Source organism: Zea mays, chromosome 6 (genome assembly GCF_902167145.1).
Source record: "Zea mays cultivar B73 chromosome 6, Zm-B73-REFERENCE-NAM-5.0, whole genome shotgun sequence".
NCBI lineage: Eukaryota > Viridiplantae > Streptophyta > Magnoliopsida > Poales > Poaceae > Zea > Zea mays.
The window spans coordinates 122771621-122794240 of record NC_050101.1 but is presented as its reverse complement, the minus strand read 5'-3'; positions in this window follow the sequence as shown (position 1 = coordinate 122794240).

Genomic DNA, 22620 nt, shown 5'->3' with positions numbered 1-22620 from the left:
TTGTAATCTGGAGGGGCTTGAAATTAAGAAGCGAAGTTTAAAGTTTACAAACAAACAGTTCAAGGGACGCCAAAAAAACAAAGAAAATGGACAGGCCCCTACTAATTAACCACAGCAGCGTTTGGATCCATCCATTCATCAAAAGACGCTGAGGATCAAAAGAGGGCAACAGAACTGCACAAGTTCTTTGAAGAAAACACAGCGGCAATTAAGACGTTAAGCTAGGTTGAACACCATAAGGTCATTCCTTGCTATCGCTGTCCAGATTGTCCAACATATAGCAGTATCACTGTTACCATGAAGAATTCTGATTGCAGTCTATCTTTGAAATATCTTGTGACTTCTAGAAATTCTGCGTTAGACAGTATATAAGTATGCTGACAATTCCCAGCATTGCTTTGCAAAAGCTGCAGTAGAGAGACAAATGTTGTAAGGTTTCCTTAGTATCCTGAGTACAAAGGACGCATTTGTAAGACTCTAAATGCATGTTTTTTTCTTCTTAAGATGTTCCTCGTGCTTAGCCTATCCTTGTTGAGCAACCAGAAAAGGACATTGTGCTTTGACTGACAAAAACAATCCCATGGCCACAGATAAAAGACATGTATCTGTGGATGACTGATCAGTGTCTTGTAGGCATCTGAGGGAACAAAGTTGAAGCCCTAAATGTACTTCCAAGCATCACTATCATCGTTCAGCTTTAGATCTTCTACACTCTGCAAGATGACCTGCAACTGTGCAAAGGCTACTTCAAAGATTGGCAACTGGAGAGTGGAGACTCTAATTGAGGTCTTCCTGATTAGATGCCTTTCCAAAAGAGAGGGGTTTTTTTGCAAAAGAGACTAGTGCTGGTGAGCTGATCTTCAGAATTTGATTGCACCAGTTATCTTCAGAATTTGATTGCACCAGTTATCTTCAGAATAGTGTGTTGGCAGCCCGGATGACCGCTCACAGCCTCACAGAGGTCTCGTGACGACAGAGTGGCGGTCCTGAAAGAGGACATATCTGGTGCACATGATGTACATATTAAAACATCACTATCCATTTTAGATCTGACGTCTCTGGTTGATCATTGCAATTTACATATAACACCTTCCACTACTACACCTCACCACGTCGGAGGGTGTCCTTAGAAAATACACAAACAACTATAGACGTTAAATCTAAAATGAGTGGTGCTGATTTAATGTGTACCATGTACACTAAACTTCCATATGCACCAGATATGTTCTCGTCCTGAGATTTTAGGGGCTGAGACAAGTTTTAAAGTAAAGATCTTTCTAATTATTTATATGTATACATGTTACCACTATAAGCACTCAATATATATCTAAAAATATTCATATCAAATAACAAATAAATAATCAAGTACATATTACTGTATTATCTTAAAAGTTCCTTCTAACATATTTAAATATGATTAAGATATGGATATATCGTGCTTGTCAACTCTTCGACAATTCACCACTGAACTATTAGGCGATGAACTAATAGTGTAGCTAATATATTTTTTTTTCTTCGGTATGAATTTGGGTCCAGAGGTATCTAACGGGTTTCTTTCTGTTAGAATAAGTGTAAACGAGACACCGAGAGTAGAAATGAATTGACAGTTGTATTCATCTCATGAAGTGTCAACATATATATATACATAATGAAGGGGTATATCCAAAGGGGTGTGTCCCTTGGGGAAAACTGTCGCACCCCTTGGATTGATCACATATGTAATATTTTGTAACACTCCCCCTTGATCAATCCAACTTCATTTGATCATCTGCAAGTCGTCTTTCAATATATCATCTCCTCAAAAACCCTGTGGAAAAAATAAGGAGTATACAATGTCTTTTGGATTATGAGTAAAACTCATATTAAAGTCCAAAAGAAAATATGCTTGTAATCATCATGTATAAAAACCCCTGTGGAGAAAAGTCAATGATGAAGCATATAGCTTAGTTGATATTCCATTGTTCTCCCATGGACCTCTAGCCCAAAGAACAATAATATGTCTATAGCCATCATTTCAAAAACCCCCGTGGGGAAAATAAATGATGAGACATATAACTCAAACTAATATTTCTCCAAGATAATCTTGCCAGAAAATCTGAGAAATCAACATATCAGCTGAGTCTCCTTAAAAACCCAGTGGGAAAAATAAGGAGAGTAGTCATACTCTATTGTTGATCCATTTGAACTTTTATGGAGATAAACTCATAACCTAGTTCAAATACAACAATAGCTATGTCATAATATATCATCCTCGAAAACCTCAACGGGAAAAATAGATGATACAACATAGGCCTTGTGTTGATGTTGTCTCGTTAAAAACTTTGAATGAGAAACCCAAACAGGGGAAAACTCATGCAAAGAAAAGAGTACAACATGATGTATAAACAAGTTCTTTCGATCAAGAGGAAACTCCCCGTGATCTTTGCAAACTACTAAGTCATCCCATACCTGCTCTCAAACACATTTAAAATGTGGAGTAAGGTAGAGACTTAGTTCGTAACTTGTTTTTCATCTAAACAACACAAAGTAATATTATCTCCATAGATAATAAGGTCAATGATATAAAATCATGACCACCACATATCCTCAGTATGTGGTATATCATTCTGTACAATTCCACGAAGTGTACTATAGAATGATTAGTGTAAGTGACCATTAATCTCTGTTGATCAACATTTATCAAACAGTAGTGTCGGGGACCATAATTAGGGGTACCCTCAAGACTCCTAATTCTCAGCTGGTAACCCCCATCAGCATAAAGCTGCAAAGGCCTGATGGGTGCGATTAAGTCAGGGATCAGTCCATTCGAGCGACTCGATCATGCCTCGCCCGAGCCTAGCCTCGGACAAGGGCAGCCGACCCCGGAGGATTTCCGTCTCGCCCGAGGCCCCCCTCCAACGGCGGACACATCTCCGGCTCGCCCGAGGCCCTGCCTTCGCTAAGAAGCAACCCTGACTAAATCGCCGCACCGACCGACCGAATCGCAGGAGCATTTAACGCAAAGGTGGCCTGACACCTTTATCCTGACGCACGCCCCCCGGCAGAGCCGAAGTGACCGCCGTCACTTCGCCGCTCCACTGACCGGCCTGACAAAAGGACAGCGCCGTCTGTGCCACTCCGACTGCAGTGCCACTTGACAGAGTGAGACTGACAGGTGGTCAGGCCCTGCCAAAGGCACCATAGGAAGCTCCGCTCCGCCCGACCCAGGGCTCGGACTCGGGCTAAGTCCCGGAAGACGGCGAACTCCGCTCCGCCCGACCCAGGGCTCGGACTCGGGCTAGGTCCCGGAAGACGGCGAACTCCGCTCCGCCCGACCCCAGGGCTCGGACTCGGGCTCAGCCCCAGAAGACGACGAACTCCGCTCCGCCCGACCCCAGGGCTCGGACTCGGGCTCAGCCCCAGAAGACTACGAACTCCGCTTCGCCCGACCCCAGGGCTCGGACTCCGCCCTGGCCTCTGCCGAACGACCTCCGCCTCGCCCGACCCGGGGGCTCGGACTCGGCCTCGGCCATGGAAGACAGACTCGACCTCGGCTTCGGAGGAGCCTCCACGTCGCCCAGCCTAGGGCGCAAGCCAGCCACGTCAACAGGAAGCGCCATCATCACCCTACCCCGAGCTGACTCGGGCCGCAGAGAACAAGACCGGCGTCCCATCTGGCTAGCTCCGCCAGATAGGCAATGATGGCGCCCCGCATGCTCTGTGACGACGGCGGCTCTCAGCTCTCTTACGGAAGCGGGAGGACATCAGCAAGGACTCAACCGCTCCGACAGCTGTCCCTCCGCCAGGCTCCGTCGCTCCTCCGACGGCCACGACATCACACCAGCTGGGTGCCAAAATCTCTCCGGCTGCCACATCGGCATGTACTTAGGGCGCTAGCTTTCCCCCGCTAGACACGTAGCACTCTGCTATACCCCCATTGTACACCCGGATCCTCTCCTTACGCCTATAAAAGGAAGGACCAGGGCCCTCTTAGAGAAGGTTGGCCGCGCGGGGACGAGGACGGGACAGGCGCTCTCTTGGGGCCGCTCGCTTCCCTCTCCCGCGTGGACGCTTGTAACCCCCTACTGCAAGCGCACCCGACCTGGGCGCGGGACGAACACGAAGGTCGCGGGATTCCCACCTCTCTCACGCCGGTCTCCGGTCGCCTCGCTCCTTCCCCCCTTCGCGCTCGCCCACGCGCTCGACCCATCTGGGCTGGGGCACGCGGCGACACTCACTCGTCGGCCCGAGGGACCCCCCGGTCTCGAAACACCGACAGTTAGCGCGCCAGGTAGGGGCCTGCTGCGTGTTGACGAACAGCTTCCCGTCAAGCTCCAGATGGGCAGTCTCCAGCAACCTCTCTGGCCCGGGACGGTGCTCCGTTTCGGGCGTCTTGAGTTCATGTCCTTCGACGATAGCTACGACATGATACTCCTTCCACCGCCGCGCGACAACGACAATAGCGGCCGACAGCCCGCCCGCCGGCGGCGGAATCGACGACGTCTTCCCCGCGTGGTGGAAGAACAACGTTCGAGCTCGCCCCGTCCTCTCCCCCGCCAACGAAGGAGGAGGCAGGGCAACCAAGGCCAAGCGGGAGGCTGCGCCTCGTCGGCTGTCGAGCGAGTCGACGTCCCCAGCGCCCCAACGGGGGGCGCGTCGGGCGTCGACCTCGCGTTTGAGACGAAGGCGAGCGCCATCTCCCCGCGACACGCCAATCCCGAGCAAGTGGACGACGCCGGTGCGCTCGCGGAGAGCTTGCAGGACGTCGCCCTCGTACCTGGGACGACGGTGTAATCAGTCCCCGACGTGACTAAGTCGCTGCTCGTCGACCGAAAGGTACCGACCGATTCCCATCCTACGTCATTTGGACTCAGCCTCAACCCGCCTAGCGACCTTGCTTTGGTGGGCGCTCTCGTAGAGGCGAGTTCAAACCCTCTGGGGTTTCGCATGCGGTCGCCTTGGGACCGGCTGACGGACGTCTCGACCTACGGGCCCTCTGGGTCCGAGGAAGATGACGACCCCAACATCTGTTGGGATTTCTCTGGATTTGGCAACCCCAGTGCCATGCGGGACTTCATGACCGCATGTGACTACTGCCTCTCCGACTGTTCCGACGGTAGCCGCAGCCTCGACGGCGAGGACTGCGGCCCAAGCCGCGAATGTTTCCACGTCGATCTAGGGGATCCCTCCGAAGGCAATCATCTCGGCATGCCGGAGGACGGTGATCTCCCTAGGCCGGTGCCTCGCGCTGACATCCCACGGGAGCTAGCTGTGGTCCCCGTTCCGGCGGGGGGTCACGACCCACAGCTCGGGCAAGTCCGCGGGGCGCAGGCCAGACTCGACGAGGGAGCAGGAGCGCTTGAGCCGATCCGCCGGGACGTCGGGCAGGCATGGGCGGGCCAACCCCCGGCCGGAGAAATACGTCACCTGCCCCAGGGTCTCCAGCACCGCGTCGCCAACGACGTCAGGGTCAGGCCGCCTCCCGCATCCAGTGGGGTCGGTCAGAACCTGGCTGCAGCAGCGATGCTTCTCCGCGCGATGCCGGAGCCATCAACCACCGAGGGTCGGCGAATCCAGGGAGAGCTCAAGAATCTCCTGGAAGGCGCTGCGGTCCGACGGGCCGAGAGCTCTGCCTCCCGAAGGCAGGGATACCCCTCGGAACCTCATGCCGGGACTTCCTGATTCATGCGGGAAGCCTCGGTCTACACCGGGCGCACGCGCAACACCGCGCATGCGGCCCCGGGCCACCTCGGCAACGAGCACCATCATCGCGACCGTCGGGCCCACCTCGACGAGAGGGTGCGCCGAGGTTACCACCCCAGGCGTGGGGGACGCTACGACAGCGGGGAGGATCGGAGTCCCTCGCCCGAACCACCTGGTCCGCAGGCCTTCAGCCGGGCCATCCGACGGGCACCGTTCCCGACCCGGTTCCGGCCCCCGACTACTATCACAAAGTACTCGGGGGAAACGAGACCGGAACTGTGGCTCGCGGACTACCGCCTGGCCTGCCAACTGGGTGGAACGGACGACGACAACCTCATCATCCGCAACCTCCCCCTGTTCCTCTCCGACACCGCTCGCGCCTGGTTGGAGCACCTGCCTCAGGGGAAGATCTCCAACTGGGATGACCTGGTCCAAGCCTTCGCCGGCAATTTCCAGGGCACGTACGTGCGCCCCGGGAATTCCTGGGACCTCTGAAGCTGCCGGCAGCAGCCGGGAGAGTCTCTCCGGGACTACATCCGGCGATTCTCGAAGCAGCGCACCGAGCTGCCCAACATCACCGACTCGGATATCATCGGCGCGTTCTTTGCCGGCACCACCTGCCGCGCCCTGGTGAGTAAGTTGGGTCGCAAGACCCCCACCAGGGCGAGCGAGCTGATGGACATCGCCACCAAGTTCGCCTCTGGCCAGGAGGCGGTCGAAGCTATCTTCCGAAAGGACAAGCAGCCCCAGGGCCGCCCATCGGAAGATGCTCCCGAGGCGTCTACTCCGCGCGGCGCCAAGAAGAAAGGCAAGAAGAAGTCGCAAGCGAAACGCGACGCCGCCGACGCGGACCTTGTCGCCGCTGCCGAGTACAAGAACCCTCGGAAGCCCCCCGGAGGTGCCAACCTCTTCGACAAGATGCTCAAGGAGCCGTGCCCCTATCATCAGGGGCCCGTCAAGCACACCCTTGAGGAGTGCGTCATGCTTCGGCGCCACTTCCACAGGGCCGGGCCACCCACGGAGGGTGGCAGGGCCCGCGACGACGACAAGAAGGAAGATCACCAAGCAGGAGAGTTCCCCGAGGTCCGCGACTGCTTCATGATCTACGGTGGGCATGCGGCGAATGCCTCGGCTCGGCATCGCAAGCAAGAGCGCCGGGAGGTCTGCTCGGTGAAGGTGGCGGCGCCAGTCTACCTAGACTGGTCCGACAAGCCCATCACCTTCGACCAAGCTGACCACCCCGACCACGTGCCGAGCCCGGGGAAATACCCGCTCGTCGTCGACCCCATCGTCGGCGACGTCAGGCTCACCAAGGTCCTTATGGACGGGGGCAGCTGCCTCAACATCATCTACGCCGAGACCCTCAGGCTCCTGCGCGTCGATCTGTCCTCCGTCCGAGCAAGCGCTGCGCCCTTCCACGGGATCATTCCTGGGAAGCGCGTCCAGCCCCTCGGACGACTCGACCTTCCCGTCTGCTTCGGAACGCCCTCCAACTTCTGAAGGGAGACTCTGACGTTCGGGGTGGTCGGGTTCCGAGGAACCTACCACGCGGTACTGGGGAGGCCATGCTACGCGAAGTTTATGGTCGTCCCCAACTACACCTACCTGAAGCTCAAGATGTCGGGCCCCAATGGGGTCATCACCGTCGGCCCCACGTACAAACACGCGTTCGAATGCGACGTGGAGTGCGTGGAGTACGCCGAGGCCCTCGCCGAGTCCGAGGCCCTCATCGCCGACCTGGAAAGCCTCTCCAAAGAGGTGCCAGACGTGAAGCGTCATGCCGGCAACTTCGAGCCAGTGGAGACGGTTAAGGCCGTCCCCCTTGACCCCAGTGGCGACGCCTCCAAGCAGATCCGGATCGGTTCCGGGCTCGACCCCAAATAGGAAGCAGTGCTTGTCGACTTTCTCCGCGCGAACGCCGATGTCTTCGTGTGGAGTCCCTCGGACATGCCCAGCATACCAAGGGATGTCGCCGAGCACTCGCTGGATATTCGGGCCGGAGCCCGACCCGTCAAGCAGCCTCTGCGCCGATTCGACGAGGAGAAGCGCAGAGTGATAGGCGAGGAGATCCACAAGCTAACGGCAGCCGGGTTCATCAAAGAGGTATTCCATCCCGAATGGCTTGCCAACCCTGTGCTTGTGAGAAAGAAAGGGGGGAAATGGCGGATGTGTGTAGACTACACTGGTCTCAACAAAGCATGTCCGAAGGTTCCCTACCCTCTGCCTCGCATCGATCAAATCGTGGATTCCACTGCTGGGTGCGAAACCCTGTCTTTCCTCGACGCCTACTCAGGGTATCACCAAATCAGGATGAAAGAGTCCGACCAGCTCGCGACTTCTTTCATCACGCCCTTCGGCATGTACTGCTATGTCACCATGCCGTTCGGTTTGAGGAATGCGGGCGCGACGTATCAGCGGTGCATGAACCATGTGTTCGGCGAACACATCGGTCGCACGGTCGAGGCCTACGTCGATGACATCGTAGTCAAGACGAGGAAAGCTTCCGACCTCCTCTCCGACCTTGAAGTGACATTCTGATGTCTCAAAGCAAAAGGCGTCAAGCTCAATCCCGAGAAGTGTGTCTTCGGGGTGCCCCGGGGCATGCTCTTGGGGTTCATCGTCTCCGAGCGGGGCATCGAAGCCAACCCAGAGAAGATCGCAGCCATCACCAGCATGGGGCCCATCAAGGACTTAAAAGGCGTACAGAGGGTCATGGGATGTCTCGTGGCCCTGAGCCGCTTCATCTCACGCCTCGGCGAAAGAGGTCTGCCTCTGTACCGCCTCTTAAGGAAGGCCGAGTGTTTCGCTTGGACCCCTGAGGCCGAGGAAGCTCTCGGGAACCTGAAGGCGCTCCTCACAAAGGCGCCTATCTTGGTGCCTCCAACTGATGGAGAAGCCCTCTTGGTCTACGTCGCCGCGACCACTCAGGTGGTTAGCGCCGTGATTGTGGTCGAGAGGCAAGAAGAGGGGCACGCATTGCCCGTTCAGAGGCCAGTTTACTTCGTCAGCGAGGTACTGTCCGAGACCAAGATCCGCTACCCACAAGTTCAGAAGCTGCTGTATGCAGTGATCCTGACGAGGTGGAAGTTGCGACACTACTTCGAGTCTCATCCGGTAACTGTGGTGTCATCCTTCCCCTGGGGGAGATCATCCAGTGCCGAGAGGCCTCGGGCAGGATTGCAAAGTGGGCGGTGGAAATCATGGGCGAGACAATCTCGTTCGCCCCTCGGAAGGCCATCAAGTCCCAGGTCTTGGCGGACTTCGTAGCCGAATGGGTCGACACCCAGCTACCGACGGCTCCGATCCAACTGGAGCTCTGGACCATGTTTTTCGACGGGTCGCTGATGAAGACGGGAGCCGGCGCGGGCCTACTCTTCATCTCGCCCCTTGGGAAACACCTACGCTATGTGCTACGCCTCCATTTCCCGGCGTCCAACAATGTGGCTGAGTACGAGGCTCTGGTCAACGGGTTGCAGATCGTCATCGAACTAGGGGTCAGGCGCCTCGACGCCCGCGGTGACTCGCAGCTCGTCATCGACCAAGTCATGAAGAACTCCCACTGCCGCGACCCGAAGATGGAGGCCTACTGCGATGAGGTTCGGCGCCTGGAAGACAAGTTATACGGGCTCGAGCTTAACCACATCGCTCGGCGCTACAACGAGACTGCGGACGAGCTGGCAAAAATAGCCTCGGGGCGAACAACGGTTCCCCCGGACGTCTTCTCCCGGGATCTGCATCAGCCCTCCGTCAAGATCGACGACACGCCCGAGCCTGAGGCGCCCTCGGTCCAGCCCGAGGTACCCTCGGCACAGCCCGAGGCACCCTCAGCTCGGCCCGAGGTACCCTCGGCCTCCGAGGGCGAGGCACTGCGCATCGAGGAGGAGCGGAGCGGGGCCACGCCTGATCGAAATTGGCAGACCCCGTACCTGCAATATCTCCGCCAAGGAGAGCTACCCCTCGACCGAGCCGAGGCTCGGCGGGTAGCGCGACGCGCCAAGTCATTCGTCTTGCTGGGCGATGAGAAGGAGCTCTACCACCGCAGCCCCTCGGGCATCCTCCAGCGATGCATCTCCATCGCCGAAGGTCAGGAACTCCTGCAAGAGATACACTCGGGGGCTTGCGGCCATCACGCAGCGCCTCGAGCCCTTGTCGGGAATGCTTTCCGGCAAGGCTTCTACTGGCCAACGGCGGTGGCTGACGCCACTAGAATTGTCCGCACCTGCGAAGGGTGTCAATTCTATGCGAAGCAGACCCACCTGCCCGCTCAGGCTCTGCAGACGATACCCATCACCTGGCCCTTTGCTGTGTGGGGTCTGGACCTCGTCGGCCCCTTGCAGAAGGCGCCCGGGGGCTACACGCACCTGCTGGTCGCCATCGACAAATTCTCCAAGTGGGTCGAGGTCCGACCTCTAAACAGCATCAGGTCCGAGCAGGCGGTGACGTTCTTCACCAACATCATCCATCGCTTCGGGGTCCCGAACTCCATCATCACCGACAACGGTACCCAGTTCACCGGCAGAAAATTCTTGGACTTCTGCGAGGATCACCACATCCGGGTGGACTGGGCCACCGTGGCTCATCCCATGTCGAATGGGCAAGTAGAGCGTGCCAACGGCATGATTCTACAAGGGCTCAAGCCTCGGATTTACAACAACCTCAACAAGTTCGGCAAGCGATGGATGAAGGAACTCCCCTCGGTGGTCTGGAGCCTAAGGACAACGCTGAGCCGAGCCACGGGTTTCACGCCGTTCTTCCTGGTCTACGGGGCCGAGGCCGTCTTGCCCACTGACCTGGAATACGGCTCCCCGAGGACGAAGGCCTACAGCGATCAAAGCAACCAAGCTAGCCGAGAAGACTCGCTGGACCAGCTGGAAGAGGCTCGGGACAAGGCCTTGCTACACTCGGCGCGGTACCAACAGTCCCTGCGACGCTACCACGCCCGAGGTGTCCGGCCCCGAGACCTCCAGGTGGGCGACCTGGTGCTTCGGCTGCGGCAAGACGCCCGAGGGAGGCACAAGCTCACGCCCCCCTGGGAAGGGCCATTCGTCATCGCCAAAGTTCTGAAGCCCGGAACGTACAAGCTGGCCAACAGTCAAGGCGAGGTCTACGGCAACGCTTGGAACATCCAACAGCTACGTCACTTCTACCCTTAAGATGTTTTCAAGTTGTTCATATACCTCGCACCCACGCAAAGTTTAGTCATCAAGGAAGGGTCGGCCTCGCCTCGGCAAAGCCCGACCCTCCCTCGGGGGCTAAAAGGGGGGGAACCCCCTCTGCGTTGAAATTTTCCTCCAAAAAAGATCTCTTCTGCCAGAATATCTTTCGTGCTTTCTGACTACTTCGAAAAGTGGATCCTGAAAACGACGGAGTACACGTAAGCAGCCAAGGCTGACCGAGCCGAGGGACTCCTATGCCTCCGGGATACGGATACCTCACTCATCACCTTCTGCGATAAGTAACTCGCGTTCGGATAAAGTGATTCCGCAGACCGAACAAGTCTTCACGTTCGGAAGCTCTTCTGCCGAAGCGATCCTTCGAGCCTTCTCGACTGAGTCGGTGACAGGGCCTCATGGACGGGTGAAAGTGCGCGTAAGCGGCAAGGCCGACCGAGCCGAGGGACTCCCACGCCTCCGGGATATGGATACCTCACTCATCACCTTCCGCGAGAAGCAACTCTCGTTCGCACAAACATCCCCGTTACCGACAAAAAAGTCCAGATACTCGAAACAAGAGGAAAGGAGACGCAGCTTTACAACACAGTGAGGGTGTGTATTCTGGCCTCGGCGGCCGCAGAAGGCACACGCTACAAGACACTTTGATCCTGCAGGCTCGGGTCTTGACGATGGAAGGGGGCAGTAGCACCCTCGGCATCAACGACACCTTCAGCGAGGTCCGACCTAGCCTCGGACGGCGACGCGGTCCAGGGATCCCCACTCTGGAGGACGACGTCATCGTCACGCCCAGACAATCGCTGCCAGGGACTTCTCCGGGAATCCGGCCCGAGCAGGCGGCTCGGCCGGTTACCCCTGAGGCCTCGGCCAACCATCTTCCAAGGGCGCCAGCCCGACCCGAGGCCTCGGCTGATCAACTCCGGCGTCGGTCCCGCTAACGGACAACCCGGCTAGGCTCCGGCCAACCAGGTTTCATTTTCGAGCCAACTCCGCCTCTGTTCATGCTGATATCGCTACCCCTGGCCTCGGCTCGTCGAAGAGCGACCAAGGGGTCCCTTTAACTAAGCTAGAGGAGCCTCAGACAACAAGGTCGACCGAGCCGAGGGACTCCTACGCCTCCGGGATACGGATACCTCACTCGTCACCTTGACACGGGGCGACTCATGCTTGGTGAAGCGGTTCAGATAATCAACAGGCGAGTCTTAGTGCTCGAAAATGAGGAAAAAACACGGCTCCGTGCCAAAATTACATACATGTTCAGGCCTCGACAGCCATAATGAACAAAAACACTGGCATTCAAAGTGCCATTACAAACAGAACTCTGGTTCCCCCTCTGCAGGTACGAACAACCCCACTCGATAGGGGTGGGCCTGCGGAGCAACAGAAGACCGACGAACGGCGCGCCGTCACCCGCTCCAGCAGCGGCGACGACGACGACTTCTGCTCCGGGGGGGCGAACAGCGGCAACACTGACCTCAGGGCGGATGCTGCTGCCAGGAGGCCCCCGTCCATGCCCAAACTTGTGAGGCAAGGACGGGCAGAAGGCCGTAGAGTTGGAGGTCGGTCCGTGGCCAACCTTGGCTATCTCGCCGGCGGGAGAACCTCTTCCAGCTGCCGTGGCAGACGCCGGCGCCGCGAGCGGCTCCGAAGCCACTCGCGTCCGAGAGCCAGGCACGGTGCAGCTGCCGGTGCCACGGACGACGGCCGCCCTTTCCTCCGATCACTGAGTGAAGGAGCGGGCCGCCGCCCATGCAGGGGCCGATCCCAACTCGGCACACTCCCCTCCCCAGCCCTGGTGATGAAAATCCTTGAGGCTGAGGGAGGGGTAGAGGCCGCAGCCCGGCTCGCTTTCCCCCACCATCAAGCTGGAGGTCACCATCTTGGGTGACCGCCGGCGGAGGGGTGCAGCCGGGTTGCATGATGAAAATCCTTGAAGCCGAACGATGGCTGAAAGGTACCAACTCCCACGGAGTTGCGTTCCTCCAACGATGAGGCGAAAAGACGGCGGGTATCCCCCATCCGGGGGCTTGGAAGGTGGAAAGACGCGATGCATAAGGGAGCGAGAAGACATGGTCGCCTTCCGAAAGGGGTCACCCTCCTTTTAAAGGCAACTCTCCCTACTTGCGCCCCCAACCGTCACGGGTTGAGTCTTCTCCAACACGCTCCAAGGCCCTCCCCTGCGGCGCGGGGGCTGGGTCCCGCATGTCATGCAAACCGGCTCGGAGCAGAAGAAGCCAAACCGCCGCGCGTGGTGCACACAACCGCCCAGCGGTTACAAGTGACCCTCCACTTTTGCCCAGACCAACGGGCGAAAGAGGCGGGCAGCCATGCAGGCGGCATGCAACCGCGCCAAGTGGACGCGCTTCTCCGACTCCCAACGCGCCCAGCCTGGAGGCCCAGGCCCACGCGTCATGCAACCGGCGCGCCGGATGCTTCATGCAAGCAACTGCACCGCCACTTGCGCCACCACCTCGCCTCCTCGATTGCGGAACCAATACCGCGACTAGAGGCGACCCAGCAGCGCCAGCCTGGCGCGGCGGTCAATGCGGCCGAAAGTGGGCCGGCAGTAATGACGGTGGCAGGCGGGCGGGAGCAGCGGTCACGTCGTCAGCCTAGCTCACGTCCCATCAGGGGGCAGCAAGAGAACCCCCTCTCACGGCGTGAAGACAACGCGCCCGTGATCCGTTCCTCGAACGGCTCGCGCACGCGCGACGGCCGCCCCGCCAACCACTCGCCCCGTCGCATTAACTCCGCGGCGGGACAGGCGGCACCTATGGCAGGAGAAGCGGGCGACGCTTCGCCTTCGCCGTAATAACCGCGCCAAAAAAGGTACGCCGCGTCGTTCAATTTCGTATCCTTTTCCTTTTTTCCTCTTTCTCTATCTCTTGCAACAGGGACCGGGATAGGGGGATACCCCGAAAAGGATCCTTCCCCGTGAAGGAACCGGGCTCCGAGCCTCCCTACTGATCAGAGGTTCGAAGGCTGGCCCCCCGAGGGGTTCAACAGCCGCCTCAGATCGCGTGGGCCCTACACCCACTACTGGTCAAAGGTTCGAAGGCCGGCCCCCCGAAGGGTTCCACGGCCGCCTCAGGCTACTCGGGCTCCGCGCCCATTACTGACCAGGGGTTCGAAGGCTGGCCCCCGAAGGGTTCACAGCCGCCTCAGACGCCGAGCGAGGCATGACCAGGGGTACGTTCGATACATAACCAAGGCTCGGGCTGCGCTCCCGAGGTACCCTAGGACATTTCCGAGACCAGCGGGAGCGATCTTGTAACGGAATCCCATCAGAGGGAGGCATCGAGCCCTCGGACCCCGTCGCCAGGGGACCGGGTCCGGCAGATCACCCGCAGGTACTTTTGGGCGTGCCTCTGGGCCCCTAGCCGACCCCTAACGAACGGGGCACGGACGTCCACTCGGATTACCCGCTTGCAGCTCACCGGAGACACCATGTTCGGCGCCCATCGAGGGTAACATGGCGCTTTCCCCCCTCCTCCTTGCGGAAAGGCGACGCATGGGCGTATGTAAAAAGCCGAGTCTGTCCCTGATCGCCCTCTCACCCTGTGCGGAGGCTCGGGGGCTGCTCTCGCAAACCCGGCTCCGGCTGAACCATTGACAACGTCAACGTACCAGCCCGAGAACTTGGGCCCCGACCGTACACCCGGGCTACGGCCAGTTCGCATGAGGGAACAACCAGACCGGCCGAAGCGTTACGCAAGGCATTAAGACCTCGGAGGAGTGAAACCACTCCTCCGAGGCCTCGGGGGCTACACCCGGCGGGTGCGCTCGCGCGCACCCACCAGAACAAAATGCAACCGAGAAAGGCTGGTCCCCTTGCAAAAAAGTGCGACGAAAGCCTCCAAGCGAGTGCTAACACTCCCTTCGAGGCTCGGGGGCTACTGTCGGGGACCATAATTAGGGGTACCCTCAAGACTCCTAATTCTCAGCTGGTAACCCCCCTCAGCATAAAGCTGCAAAGGCCTGATGGGTGCGATTAAGTCAGGGATCAGTCCATTCGAGCGACTCGATCATGCCTCGCCCGAGCCTAGCCTCAGACAAGGGCAGCCGACCCCGGAGGATTTCCGTCTCACCCGAGGCCCCCCTCCAACGGCGGACACATCTCCGGCTCGCCCGAGGCCCTGCCTTCGCTAAGAAGCAACCCTGACTAAATCGCCGCACCGACCGACCGAATCGCAGGAGCATTTAACGCAAAGGTGGCCTGACACCTTTATCCTGACGCACGCCCCCCGGCAGAGCCGAAGTGACCGCCGTCACTTCGCCGCTCCACTGACCGGCCTAACAAAAGGACAGCGCCGCCTGCGCCACTCCGACTGCAGTGCCACCTGACAGAGTGAGACTAACAGGCGGTCAGGCCCTGCCAAAGGCACCATAGGAAGCTCCGCTCCGCCCGACCCAGGGCTCGGACTCGGGCTAAGTCCCGGAAGACGGCGAACTCCGCTCCGCCCAACCCAGGGCTTGGACTCGGGCTAGGTCCCGGAAGATGGCGAACTCCGCTCCACCCGACCCCAGGGCTCGGACTCGTGCTCAGCCCCAGAAGACGACGAACTCCGCTCCACCCGACCCCAGGGCTCGGACTCGGGCTCAGCCCCAGAAGACGACGAACTCCGCTTCGCCCGACCCCAGGGCTCGGACTCCGCCCTGGCCTCTGCCGAACGACCTCCGCCTCGCCCGACCCGGGGGCTCGGACTCGGCCTCGGCCATGGAAGACAGACTCGACCTCGGCTTCGGAGGAGCCTCCACGTCGCCCAGCCTAGGGCGCAAGCCAGCCACGTCAACAGGAAGCGCCATCATCACCCTACCCCGAGCTGACTCGGGCCGCAGAGAACAAGACCGGCGTCCCATCTGGCTAGCTCCGCCAGATAGGCAATGATGGCGCCCCGCATGCTCTGTGACGACGGCGGCTCTCAGCTCTCTTACGGAAGCGGGAGGACATCAGCAAGGACTCAACCGCTCCGACAGCTGTCCCTCCGCCAGGCTCCGTCGCTCCTCCGACGGCCACGACATCACACCAGCTGGGTGCCAAAATCTCTCCGGCTGCCACATCGGCATGTACTTAGGACGCTAGCTCTCCCCCTCTAGACATGTAGCACTCTGCTATACCCCCATTGTACACCTGGATCCTCTCCTTACGCCTATAAAAGGAAGGACCAGGGCCCTCTTAGAGAAGGTTGGCCGCGCGGGGACGAGGACGGGACAGGCGCTCTCTTGGGGCCGCTCGCTTCCCTCTCCCGCGTGGACGCTTGTAACCCCCTACTGCAAGCGCACCCGACCTGGGCGCGGGACGTACACGAAGGCCGCGGGATTCCCACCTCTCTCACGCCGGTCTCCGGCCGCCTCGCTCCTTCCCCCCTTCGCGCTCGCCCACGCGCTCGACCCATCTGGGCTAGGGCACGCGGCGACACTCACTCGTCGGCCCGAGGGACCCCCCGGTCTCGAAACGCCGACAAGTAGGTCCAACTTACCAAAAGTATGTCATTGATCTTGTACCTGGGGATCTTCTATAGATATCCAAACATAAGGAGAGCATGAGTACATCTGGAGATCATAACTCGATCTCATGTGATGTTAGCTAGCAAATCATTGCAAAGCAATATCCGACCGGATGCTCTTGCAAGATACAATAGCACATCTCATGATCGGAAAGAATCAAATAACAATGATTCTTTCATATTGAATTTCTTCAATATATGTTGGATATAGACAACTTTGTATCTAAGATACTCAAGATAGTTTACTTTGAATTGAAATCTCTTACAATTCATATCCTCTATCTTGAACTCCGTCGATAAGTAATGTATGTTTAAAATATGCTGCACATATTTACACTGAACATACCATACTTTGTGTATCCTTTCAGAAAGAAGGATTCACTAGGTCGAATGTACCATATTTGACCTGGATGCTCTAAGTCACAAAGACTTTCCAAGCATTGCAAATTTGTGATTGGTGATTATGTATTTGGAATCCTTCAAGACTCCATAAATACCATAATCCAGTGACCACATATGCACATGTTGTCACTACATCTATCAACTGCAAAGATAGATGATTTACTGCCCATATTATTGTATCGGAATTTAACTACTCACAGTAGGGGAGAATTTATAGCATTAAAATAATGCTTGGGTTTGCGTATAAACCCAGTTGCTACTAGCCATGCTTTCTCGCCACCTCATTGTTTCCAAGTCCATGAAAACAAACATGTATCCACAGTAAGATACCTTGAAGTGGAAATAATTCAACACTTCTTTCCGGTGAGCAAGGCTATCTCTGCAACATTGTATCACTCAACAAGATCCAATTTGAGCATACTCGTGCTCTGCTATGGCCATAGTCTTTTGGATCACTTGGAGTGCATATACAATTGCTGAGATGTATGTGTCGACACTTGTAGCTTTTAAATAACACAATTCTCCAGTTGACATAAAGTCATTTTTATGTACCCTTATGATTCCTCGTGAAATCCCAAAACGAGAATCAAGGGCTTCTGATAACCTAGCCTCATCAGTGCGCACTGAGCTAGGTTGTGAATGTCCTCCATTCACAGGATAATCAATATCCTTTAGGTGTCCACCAACGTTAGGTTGGTTACCAACGAATAGTTGGTCTGCATTTACTATCTCAGAAGGCCTAGCCTTCAGCTGCTTGCAAGCATCTCAATCCTAGAGTTTGTGACCATACTTCTCCCCCTCTTATTTACAACATCATTGTAATAGGGAGTTGAGTGGTGTTCCATTTAACCACTCTTTCTGGCACTTCCACATAGGATTAATTTGAGTGACACCTCATAGTAAATGCACATGGCAGTCAATTTGCAACTTCTTGCAAATCATTCGAACCCAAAGGTTCAGTTTTAGTACGTGATCCTGAGCCTGAATGCTTAATGCATTCATTATAATTTCCTGGCATTCATTTTGGTACTTGAAATCTCCCCCTAATGCCTGGAAAAGCTCATGATTCAAGCAAGCGTACGGGCCATAAATAGATTCTCATAAAGAGATTCTAAGACTTAATGATCGACGGAGAATGAATTCTCACATAGATCCCCAGCTTTCTATGTGCCCATACATGTACGCTGCGGTGGTGAGATTGGGAAAACATACCCAATGTACGCATGGGAAATCTTTCACGGATTCCCACGTACTAAAAACCATAGGGGAACTTGTACATCCAGTATATGCAGTTAATCACAAGTCAGGAGCGTGCAAAACTTCCTGACTCCAACCATAACCAGTTGGAAATGTCAATTCATTACTGATGGTCATTAATGATCTGAAATTTTCGAATCTATCACAGATTCATCATATCCTTTATGGATATCATTCTGAATACCAAGACAAACAATCATCATTGTAAGCACATTTGGTAAATTCAGTAGTGTGGAGGCTAATGTGCTCAAGCTTGAGACATTATTACTTAATGGTCATGTGTTGTCTGAAGGACACACTTCAGGTCATCATATAGATGCACCAAATAACCATATAAAGACTTCAATGTCCATACCATCTATGTAATGGACCACACTCGTTCCTTTGAAACAATTCAAAGAACTTAACCAATTCAGATCAGATTTTAAGATAAGAGGGACTTAAAATCTCATTCCCAATGATACTCATCAAGTATCCATCTTATGGGAAAAACATGACCAACAAAATTGTCCATAACTTTTCATTTCATCCCAATAATGGAATTACCAATTCAGTCTTACCCAGCATGGTAAGAATCATCACATGAAAAGTTATAATAAATGCAACACTTTGTATGGGAAGATGTATGTAGAATACAGTCCATAAGAAATGTTTTTGAGAAACATATGCAATATCCATCACTATCACCTTGTGTTTCCACATGATAGTAATTTTATGGATATCTCTATAATTTGGTAAGATAAATTAGGATATATCAACACATCCTTGATACTTCCAATACCAAAAGGGGATATGATAATAACATATCATGATATCGCGCGAAGCGATTGTCAAAATATTCTTTCCTCTTTCCAAAGGAATATGAGAATATTTTGTTTCCCCACTTATAGAGTTTGTGGCTCAATTCTCCACATTGCATGTTTCTTCCTCAATTGGAAGAATCCCCGTACAAGTTTGCACAACTCAAATCAATGAGTCATCAACTCCCTTGATGAGTTCGTTCAACTGTAATCGATGAGTTTGTTCAACTCAAATCACATGAGTGATCAACTCCAATCGATGAGTTTGTTTAACTCAAATTCATATGAGTTTTTACACTCAAATCACATGAGTGTGTTCAACTCACATCGCATGAGTTGAACCTATCAATTATGAGATTATACCAAATCTCATGCATCATTTAAATAGTACTCAAAAGCAAATCATCTAACAAAGTGGTCTTCTCTTAGAAAAAGAAGTGTTGTTACATGATTAGTCCAAATCATGAATTACACAACTAACCACTGTTATCATGTCAGATGGAAGATTGAAGTACACTTCATATCTTAGCTTTCATGAGTAGTATGCATCTATTGGGATTTCATATACATGATTAGATGCTTAGGCATACAACACTATACCACGTATAGTGTAATGACAAAAGAGTTTGTCATACTCATTGCCCTTCCCTTTTTAATGTGCTTATATATTTGCTTTCAAGCAAAAATATTTGAATACAAAGTGTTAGTCTACAACATAATGCAGACACATACTCATAGGTCCACAAGTCTTATGATTTTCTTTGCTATTCATTTTGCGCTTGCATATCAAGCCGCAAAAGCACATAAGTTCTTTTCATAAGAACCAAAAGAGAAAGAGAGCATCTTATTTCCTCCAAAATGAAGAGATGAATTCCCATATCATACAAAAAATGAAATGAACATATCCAATGAACATTGAGGATAATTAAGCCCATTAGGCGAGTTCATCAAACTCTATTAAATTATTATCCTTCAAATGGCTTAACCATTTTATCTTGCTGCAAAATATATCATATATTCATATGTTGGAGAAATTCTGGTATCACATAAAGTGTACCAATAGATTTTTGAAAAATTGGTGAACACAACATAGATAATCTCCATGTCATGAAACAATGGAGTAGATCTCCCAGTAGTGGGCAAAACTTTTGCTGCCTGAAAGCATGGTCTCTGGGCTAATATATTCAAGGAACATACCGCAGCCAATGCTTAGGACTCCACTACCCTGTGCTTGACCAAAATTTCAAAAATAAAATGGTAATCACCATAAAGGTGAATAACCAACATCATATCTCCAACATATCTACTTGGGAGAACACATAGGTAATAATCATAACCATATGATGTAGACCTCTTACTGATGGGCAAATAACATTTTGCTGTCTAAAAGCTTGGTCTCAGGGCAAATAAATTCCAAGAACTTATTGCAGCCAAAGCCTAGATCTCCAGCATGTGTTGAATAATCTCCAAGTTGAATATATGGATCATATTTTGCAAGAATTCATCGTTTAATTAAGTAGTACTTAATTAAAAGAATTCTTTTAGTTGTCATCATGACTGCAGCGTCTAGCCTGGCTCCATAGCCCGCGACGTCTGCATGGTCCGTGATCTTTTTGGGTAGCACGTATAGGTAATCATCTCGAAAGATGTAGACCTCATAGTGATAGGCATTTCAAATGCGGCCTAAAGCACGGTCTCTGGGCTACTAAATTCTATAAAGAATTTAGTGCAGCCAGTGCTTAGGACTCCATCACCCTATGCTTTTCCCAAAAAGTAACCTTGTTTTGCATGATGACCATTAAATTTTGACTTAATTATGTGCTATATTTTCCATGCAAACATAAAAGAATGCAAAATAAAAGCACATAGATATTTGTGAATTATAAATACAAAAACAAATATAATTCACGAATAAGTCTGTAATTTTATAATAAAAACATACAAATGTATACAATTACATGTATTATCAGGAGTCTAATTATTTAAATTTAAATACTCAATACTGATGGTAATTGTGTCGGCGTTTCGAGACTGGGGGTCCCTAAGCCGACGAGTGAATGTCGCCGCGTGCCCCAGCCCAGATGGGTCGACGCGAGGCCGAGCGCGAAGGGGGAAGTGAGGCGGCCGGAGATGGGCGTGAGAGAGGTGGAAATCCCGCGGCCTTCGTGTTCGTCCCGCGCCCAGGTCGGGTGCGCTTGCAGTAGGGGGTTACAAGCGTCCACGCGGGAGAGGGAGCGAGCGGCCTCACGCGAGCGCCTGTCTCGTCCTCGTCCCCGCGCGGCCAACCTTCTCTAAGAGGGCCCTGGTCCTTCCTTTTATAAGCGTAAGGAGAGGATCCAGGTGTACAATGGGGGGTATAGCAGAGCGCTACGTGTCTAGCGGAGGAGAGCTAGCGCCCTAAGTACATGCCGTCGTGGCAGCCGGAGAGATTTTGGCACCCAGCTGGTGTGATGTCGTGGCCGTCGGAGGAGCGCTGGAGCCTGGCGGAGGGACAACTGTCGGAGCTGTTGAGTCCTTGCTGACGTCCTCTTGCTTCCGTAAGGGGGCTGGGAGCCGCCGTCGTCACAAAGTATGCGGGGCGCCATCATTGCCCATCTGGCGGAGCGAGCCAGATGGGACGCCGGTCTTGTTCCCCGTGGCCCGAGTCAGCTCGGGGTAGGGTGATGATGGCGCCTCCTGTTGACGTGGTCGGTCCGCGCCCTAGGTTGGGCGATGTGGAAGCTCCTCCGAAGCCGAGGTCGAGTCTGTCTTCCGTGGCCGAGGTCGAGTCCGAGCCCCTGGGTCGGGCGAGGCGAAGACCGTCAGCCGAGGCCAAGGCGGAGTCCGAGCCCTGGGGTCGGGCGAAGCGGAGCTCGTCGTCTTCTGGGGCCGAGCCCGAGTCCGAGCCCTGGGTCGGGCGGAGCGGAGTTCGTCGTCTTCCGGGACTTAGCCCGAGTCCGAGCCCTGGGTCGGGCGGAGCGGAGTTCGTCGTCTTTCGGGACTTAGCCCGAGTCCGAGCCCTGGGTCGGGCGGAGCGGAGTTCGCCGTCTTCCGGGACTTAGCCCGAGTCCGAGCCCTGGGTCGGGCGGAGCGGAGTTCGCCGTCTTCCGGGACTTAGCCCGAGTCCGAGCCCTGGGTCGGGCGAAGCAGAGCTTCCTATGGTGCCTTCGGCCGGGCCTGACTGTCTGTCAGCCTCACTCTGTCAAGTGGCACCGCAGTCGGAGCGGCGCAGGCGGCGCTGTCCTTCTGTCAGGCCGGTCAGTGGAGCGGCAAAGTGACGGCGGTCACTTCGGCTCTGCCGGCTGGGGGGCGCGCGTCAGGATAAAGGTGTCAGGCCACCTTTGCATTAAATGTTCCTGCGATTTGGTCGGTTGGTGCGGCGATTTGGTCAGGGTTGCTTCTTGGCGAAGACAGGGCCTCGGGCGAGCCGGAAATATGTTCGCCGCTGGAGGGGGGCCTCGGGCGAGACGGAGATCCTCCGGGGTCGGCTGCCCTTGTCCGAGGCTAGGCTCGGGCGAGGCGTGATCGAGTCCCTCGAATGGACTGATCCCTGACTAAATCGCACCCATCAGGCCTTTGCAGCTTTATGCTGATGGGGGTTACCAACTGAGAATTAGGAGCCTTGAGGGTACCCCTAATTATGGTCCCCGACAAATTGTGATACAAATAGACACATGGTCTATAATTGCAAAAAAATAGCAATTAAAATGATAAAACATTTGCCTAATCTGCCCAGCCAAACCAAGGTGGTCTATGAGGCCTATTTATGGGAGTCCATATGAACAAACTGTTAGGGTTGGAACCCTAACCGATCGTCATTTC